The sequence below is a fragment of the Schistocerca gregaria genome, unplaced genomic scaffold (assembly GCF_023897955.1).
Source record: "Schistocerca gregaria isolate iqSchGreg1 unplaced genomic scaffold, iqSchGreg1.2 ptg000310l, whole genome shotgun sequence".
NCBI classification, from domain to species: Eukaryota; Metazoa; Arthropoda; class Insecta; order Orthoptera; family Acrididae; genus Schistocerca; species Schistocerca gregaria.
In genome coordinates, this window is record NW_026061790.1 from 612,501 (window position 1) to 620,000 (window position 7,500).

The window sequence follows — 7,500 nt, forward strand, 5'->3', positions numbered from 1 at the left end:
CGAGTCGTTTGCTCGCGGCTTCAGCATATCAAGCAAGCCGGAGATCTCACCCATTTAAAGTTTGAGAATAGGTTGAGGTCGTTTCGGCCCCAAGGCCTCTAATCATTCGCTTTACCGGATGAGACTCGTACGAGCACCAGCTATCCTGAGGGAAACTTCGGAGGGAACCAGCTACTAGATGGTTCGATTAGTCTTTCGCCCCTATACCCAGCTCCGACGATCGATTTGCACGTCAGAATCGCTACGGACCTCCATCAGGGTTTCCCCTGACTTCGTCCTGGCCAGGCATAGTTCACCATCTTTCGGGTCCCAACGTGTACGCTCTAGGTGCGCCTCACCTCGCAATGAGGACGAGACGCCCCGGGAGTGCGGAGGCCGCCGCCCCGTGAAGGGCGGGGAAGCCCCATCCTCCCTCGGCCCGCGCAAGGCGAGACCTTCACTTTCATTACGCCTTTAGGTTTCGTACAGCCCAATGACTCGCGCACATGTTAGACTCCTTGGTCCGTGTTTCAAGACGGGTCGTGAAATTGTCCAAAGCTGAAGCGCCGCTGACGGGAGCGATTATTCCGCCCGAGAGCATCCCGAGCCAACAGCGGCGCGGGTCCGGGGCCGGGCCAGGTAGGTCCGTCATCCGGGAAGAACCGCGCGCGCTTGCCGGGAGCCCGAGCGCCCAAAGGGGCGAATCGACTCCTCCAGATATACCGCCGAGCAGCCAGCCAGGACACCGGGGCTCTGCCCAACAGACGCGAACCGAGGCCCGCGGAAGGACAGGCTGCGCACCCGGGCCGTAGGCCGGCACCCAGCGGGTCGCGACGTCCTACTAGGGGAGAAGTGCGGCCCACCGCACACCGGAACGGCCCCACCCCGCGGCGAGTGGAAAGGCAACCGGACGCGACCCCGCCGCGGATTGCTCCGCGCGGGCGGCCGGCCCCATCTGCCGAGGGCGGGGGCCAGTGGCCGGATGGGCGTGAATCTCACCCGTTCGACCTTTCGGACTTCTCACGTTTACCCCAGAACGGTTTCACGTACTTTTGAACTCTCTCTTCAAAGTTCTTTTCAACTTTCCCTCACGGTACTTGTTCGCTATCGGTCTCGTGGTCATATTTAGTCTCAGATGGAGTTTACCACCCACTTGGAGCTGCACTCTCAAGCAACCCGACTCGAAGGAGAGGTCCCGCCGACGCTCGCACCGGCCGCTACGGGCCTGGCACCCTCTACGGGCCGTGGCCTCATTCAAGTTGGACTTGGGCTCGGCGCGAGGCGTCGGGGTAGTGGACCCTCCCAAACACCACATGCCACGACAGGCGGCAGCCTGCGGGGTTCGGTGCTGGACTCTTCCCTGTTCGCTCGCCGCTACTGGGGGAATCCTTGTTAGTTTCTTTTCCTCCGCTTAGTAATATGCTTAAATTCAGCGGGTAGTCTCGCCTGCTCTGAGGTCGTTGTACGAGGTGTCGCACGCCACACCGCCAGCCGGCTGTGCACGCTACCGAGAAAGTACCGGTATGCGAACCGCCAGGCGACGGGCGCGCATCGCACGTTTAAGGAGACGCGGCCGGCCACACAGGCGACCACGACACTCCCACGTCTCCGAAGCGGGACAAACGCCGCGCGCTTCAGTATACGTAGCCGACCCTCAGCCAGACGTGGCCCGGGAACGGAATCCATGGACCGCAATGTGCGTTCGAAACGTCGATGTTCATGTGTCCTGCAGTTCACATGTCGACGCGCAATTTGCTGCGTTCTTCATCGACCCACGAGCCGAGTGATCCACCGTCCTGGGTGATCTTTTCCTTTTCAGTCTCCCACTGTCTCTTTCAAGACAGTAGCATTTGCGGGACTGAGGCGTCTGACGGCCCCTGTTCCACTATTTTTTTGTGTCCAACGGCCTCACAGCCGATGGGCGTCGTACGGCTCCACACCGGAGCGGACAGGCACTCGGGCGAACGTCATTCAAAACCGGCGCCAGGCGCCAGGTACCGCAGGCCAGCCGCTCCAGAGCTTCAGCGCTCGTACCACACAACAACAACACTTCCGCTAGTTTTGAGAGGCACGCGTGGTTCCGCACGCGGCGCACGGCCACTGCCGTACAGGTAGCGTGTTGCGCGACACGACACGCACATCGAAAGACATGCAGTCTAGTCGGTAATGATCCTTCCGCAGGTTCACCTACGGAAACCTTGTTACGACTTTTACTTCCTCTAAATGATCAAGTTTGGTCATCTTTCCGGTAGCATCGGCAACGACAGAGTCGATGCCGCGTACCAGTCCGAAGACCTCACTAAATCATTCAATCGGTAGTAGCGACGGGCGGTGTGTACAAAGGGCAGGGACGTAATCAACGCGAGCTTATGACTCGCGCTTACTGGGAATTCCTCGTTCATGGGGAACAATTGCAAGCCCCAATCCCTAGCACGAAGGAGGTTCAGCGGGTTACCCCGACCTTTCGGCCTAGGAAGACACGCTGATTCCTTCAGTGTAGCGCGCGTGCGGCCCAGAACATCTAAGGGCATCACAGACCTGTTATTGCTCAATCTCGTGCGGCTAGAAGCCGCCTGTCCCTCTAAGAAGAAAAGTAATCGCTGACAGCACGAAGGATGTCACGCGACTAGTTAGCAGGCTAGAGTCTCGTTCGTTATCGGAATTAACCAGACAAATCGCTCCACCAACTAAGAACGGCCATGCACCACCACCCACCGAATCAAGAAAGAGCTATCAATCTGTCAATCCTTCCGGTGTCCGGGCCTGGTGAGGTTTCCCGTGTTGAGTCAAATTAAGCCGCAGGCTCCACTCCTGGTGGTGCCCTTCCGTCAATTCCTTTAAGTTTCAGCTTTGCAACCATACTTCCCCCGGAACCCAAAAGCTTTGGTTTCCCGGAGGCTGCCCGCCGAGTCATCGGAGGAACTGCGGCGGATCGCTGGCTGGCATCGTTTATGGTTAGAACTAGGGCGGTATCTGATCGCCTTCGAACCTCTAACTTTCGTTCTTGATTAATGAAAACATACTTGGCAAATGCTTTCGCTTCTGTTCGTCTTGCGACGATCCAAGAATTTCACCTCTAACGTCGCAATACGAATGCCCCCGCCTGTCCCTATTAATCATTACCTCGGGTTCCGAAAACCAACAAAATAGAACCGAGGTCCTATTCCATTATTCCATGCACACAGTATTCAGGCGGGCTTGCCTGCTTTAAGCACTCTAATTTGTTCAAAGTAAACGTGCCGGCCCACCGAGACACTCAACAAAGAGCACCCTGGTAGGATTTAAACGGGGTCCGCCTCGGGACGCGAAAGCACCCCTTCGGCTCGCCCCACCGGCAGGACGTCCCACGATACATGCCAGTTAAACACCGACGGGCGGTGAACCAACAGCGTGGGACACAAATCCAACTACGAGCTTTTTAACCGCAACAACTTTAATATACGCTATTGGAGCTGGAATTACCGCGGCTGCTGGCACCAGACTTGCCCTCCAATAGATACTCGTTAAAGGATTTAAAGTGTACTCATTCCGATTACGGGGCCTCGGATGAGTCCCGTATCGTTATTTTTCGTCACTACCTCCCCGTGCCGGGAGTGGGTAATTTGCGCGCCTGCTGCCTTCCTTGGATGTGGTAGCCGTTTCTCAGGCTCCCTCTCCGGAATCGAACCCTGATTCCCCGTTACCCGTTACAACCATGGTAGGCGCAGAACCTACCATCGACAGTTGATAAGGCAGACATTTGAAAGATGCGTCGCCGGTACGAGGACCGTGCGATCAGCCCAAAGTTATTCAGAGTCACCAAGGCAAACGGACCAGACAAGCCAATCCGATTGGTTTTGATCTAATAAAAGCGTCCCTTCCATCTCTGGTCGGGACTCTGTTTGCATGTATTAGCTCTAGAATTACCACAGTTATCCAAGTAACGTGGGTACGATCTAAGGAACCATAACTGATTTAATGAGCCATTCGCGGTTTCACCTTAATGCGGCTTGTACTGAGACATGCATGGCTTAATCTTTGAGACAAGCATATGACTACTGGCAGGATCAACCAGGGAGCTGCGTCAACTAGAGCTGAGCAGCCGGCCGCCCGGGAGTGTGTCCCGGGGGCCCGCGCGAACACGCAAGCGTCCGCTCAATTATTCTGCAAACAGGAGGAGGCCGAGCTCCCCTGCACGATACACCTCGAAACCCTCTCAGGTCCCGGCGGCGCGCAGCGCCGTCCTAGGTACTTGGTCGGTTTCGAGAGAGGCGCAATCGCCCGGAGTTAGGCGAGTAGACGGTTTTAGTGCGAACACCCTTGCTCCCAACTGAGCTTGCCGCTGCCGACAGAGGCCCGGGAGCGTGCTGTCGTGGCATTGCCGGCGGGAGACAACACGCGCCACCTATGGTGACCGGCAGCTCCAACGCCAGCGCCACACAAGGGCAAAGCCCCACTTGGGTGCAGAAGCGAACTCTCCCAGCACAGCGCACGCGCCAACACGTCCGCACAACTGCGATACAAACCACCTGCGAGAACCGCTGGGGCGACCGAGCAGCAGACGGCGTCGCGGCGCCGAGTGCCAGGCGGCGGCGCATCCTCAACGCACACAGTCCTCAATCAGACCAGCACACTGCAGATGTCCACCGCGCTTCGCACCGGGCTCGGCTGAACCAACTTTGGCCGCCAGGCGCCGCGTGCAGGGTGCGCCGCAGCGTAGCTGCACCGCCTGCCGGGCCCGTCGGCTGGCGCTCCTGCCACTCGGCGCCCCCCACCAGCCGCCTGTTGCGCGTGCGCCCACGCAGCGCGCGGCCAACACGCCGGGCGGCCCCCCTTCACCGGCCGGGAACAGTCCCACCAAGCCACCGCCGCGTATCGCTTCATACCCACATGGACCTAGTCACGTGTGTGGATGTGGCGGGTACCGCTGAAACAACCGGTTAATAGCTGTACCGATCGTCGCCATCACAGATTCACCTCCAGCGTGAACAACCGCTCAACAACGGATTTCCAGTTCATTTGCGTATCTTGGGCAGTAAACGTAGATGTCCACCTACATTTGCGAATTCAACAATTCTTGCATGCCAGGATGTCATGTGTCACGACACGCTACATCAGACCACATACACACTGCGACATGTGCAGAAGAGAACACGTGGAAGGTGGCCCGCGCACGTATGCGATGTCCCTTCCGCGATCCACTGTCAACCGGCATCTGCGGCATGTCCCAGATATGGAACGCGGTCCACCAGGGTAGCACTTTGTGTGAGGCAATACGACAAAGTCGGAATACACGCGTCACTACATCAGACGGCTCACGCTGACCTGACCTGACCTGACCTGACCTGACCTGACTCACCGCACCACCACCCCCAGCGACCCAGGGTGACATACAATGCGTTCGTACGTTCCTCCCACACGCCTCTACGGCGTACCACAGTGCAACCTAGCTGTTATTGGGAGACGAGACAAGTAGCATCGAGCACAACATATGGAAATTGAGATTCGACACCGTTGGGCACAGCCAGCGTACGGTCACACGTATCACACTACTTCACTCTGTACGTAACGACCGATGATCGGTACAGCGTGTGGGTTACGCGTACGACATCAGCGGACAATGGACACAGACCATACCACGACGTACACTGAGGGCGTCGACATCTGAATGCAACTGAACAGCTGCGAGGCTCATTTAACACTCAAACGCCAGACCGACCAGCTTGAGAGGACAGAGACACAAAGAGGGGGACAGAGGGGGGGGGTTGGCGGCGATATAGTCCTATTGCAGTACAATTGACAGTGGATAGCGGGAATATGTGGAAAGTAAGCAACACTCGCAAGACATCTACATGAGGATAACAACGACACCAGAGATTCCGAGCAGTGAACTATGTTAGGCAAAGGGACAACGTGGGTTAGGTTAAGGGACAACGTGGGTTAGGTTAAGGGACAACGTGGGTTAGGTTAAGGGACAACGTGGGTTAGGTTAAGGGACAACGTGGGTTAGGTTAAGGGACAACGTGGGTTAGGTTAAGGGACAACGTGGGTTAGGTTAAGGGACAACGTGGGTTAGGTTAAGGGACAACGTGGGTTAGGTTAAGGGACAACGTGGGTTAGGTTAAGGGACAACGTGGGTTAGGTTAAGGGACAACGTGGGTTAGGTTAAGGGACAACGTGGGTTAGGTTAAGGGACAACGTGGGTTAGGTTAAGGGACAACGTGGGTTAGGTTAAGGGACAACGTGGGTTAGGTTAAGGGACAACGTGGGTTAGGTTAAGGGACAACGTGGGTTAGGTTAAGGGACAAATTGAGTTAGGTTAAGGGACAACGTGGGTTAGGTTAAGGGACAAATTGAGTTAGGTTAAGGGACAAATTGAGTTAGGTTAAGGGACAAATTGAGTTAGGTTAAGGGACAAATTGAGTTAGGTTAAGGGACAACGTGGGTTAGGTTAAGGGACAAATTGAGTTAGGTTAAGGGACAAATTGAGTTAGGTTAAGGGACAAATTGAGTTAGGTTAAGGGACAAATTGAGTTAGGTTAAGGGACAAATTGAGTTAGGTTAAGGGACAAATTGAGTTAGGTTAAGGGACAAATTGAGTTAGGTTAAGGGACAACTTGAGTTAGGTTAAGGGACAACTTGAGTTAGGTTAAGGGACAACTTGAGTTAGGTTAAGGGACAACTTGAGTTAGGTTAAGGGACAACTTGAGTTAGGTTAAGGGACAACTTGAGTTAGGTTAAGGGACAACTTGAGTTAGGTTAAGGGACAACTTGAGTTAGGTTAAGGGACAACTTGAGTTAGGTTAAGGGACAACTTGAGTTAGGTTAAGGGACAACTTGAGTTAGGTTAAGGGTCAACTTGAGTTAGGTTAAGGGACAACTTGAGTTAGGTTAAGGGACAACTTGAGTTAGGTTAAGGGACAACTTGAGTTAGGTTAAGGGACAACTTGAGTTAGGTTAAGGGATAATGTGGTACAACCAGAGTTAGGTTAAGCGATAATGTGGTACAGCCACAGTTAGGTTAAGCGATAATGTGGTACAGCCACAGTTAGGTTAAGCGATAATGTGGTACAGCCACAGTTAGGTTAAGCGATAATGTGGTACAGCCACAGTTAGGTTAAGCGATAATGTGGTACAGCCACAGTTAGGTTAAGCGATAATGTGGTACAGCCACAGTTAGGTTAAGCGATAATGTGGTACAGCCACAGTTAGGTTAAGCGATAATGTGGTACAGCCACAGTTAGGTTAAGCGATAATGTGGTACAGCCACAGTTAGGTTAAGCGATAATGTGGTACAGCCACAGTTAGGTTAAGCGATAATGTGGTACAGCCACAGTTAGGTTAAGCGATAATGTGGTACAGCCACAGTTAGGTTAAGCGATAATGTGGTACAGCCACAGTTAGGTTAAGCGATAATGTGGTACAGCCACAGTTAGGTTAAGCGATAAAGTTGGTTACATTTGGTATTGTGTGGGAAGGGGGCAGAGAGAGGGGGGGGGGTGGATAGTGGTGGCAGTACGCGGATGCCTGAGTCACCGTCAG

At 54.6% G+C, this 7,500-nt stretch overlaps 3 non-coding genes across 3 annotated transcripts in view; all 3 read right to left on the reverse strand.

Annotated features, from left to right (window-relative positions):
* The window catches only part of LOC126305395 (large subunit ribosomal RNA), a 4,222-nt gene extending 2,783 nt beyond the window's left edge, over positions 1-1,439 (reverse strand). The window contains exon 1 of the ribosomal RNA XR_007553455.1: positions 1-1,439. This exon is cut by the window's left edge and continues 2,783 nt beyond it. This is a non-coding gene — a ribosomal RNA (large subunit ribosomal RNA).
* Positions 1,440-1,627: 188 nt separating this feature from the next.
* Positions 1,628-1,782, reverse strand: LOC126305472 (5.8S ribosomal RNA). The gene has a single exon (XR_007553521.1). It is a non-coding gene; the product is annotated as a 5.8S ribosomal RNA (ribosomal RNA).
* Positions 1,783-2,143: 361 nt separating this feature from the next.
* On the reverse strand, positions 2,144-4,036 carry LOC126305322 (small subunit ribosomal RNA). Its single transcript, XR_007553388.1, has one exon. It is a non-coding gene; the product is annotated as a small subunit ribosomal RNA (ribosomal RNA).
* Positions 4,037-7,500: the final 3,464 nt, after the last annotated feature.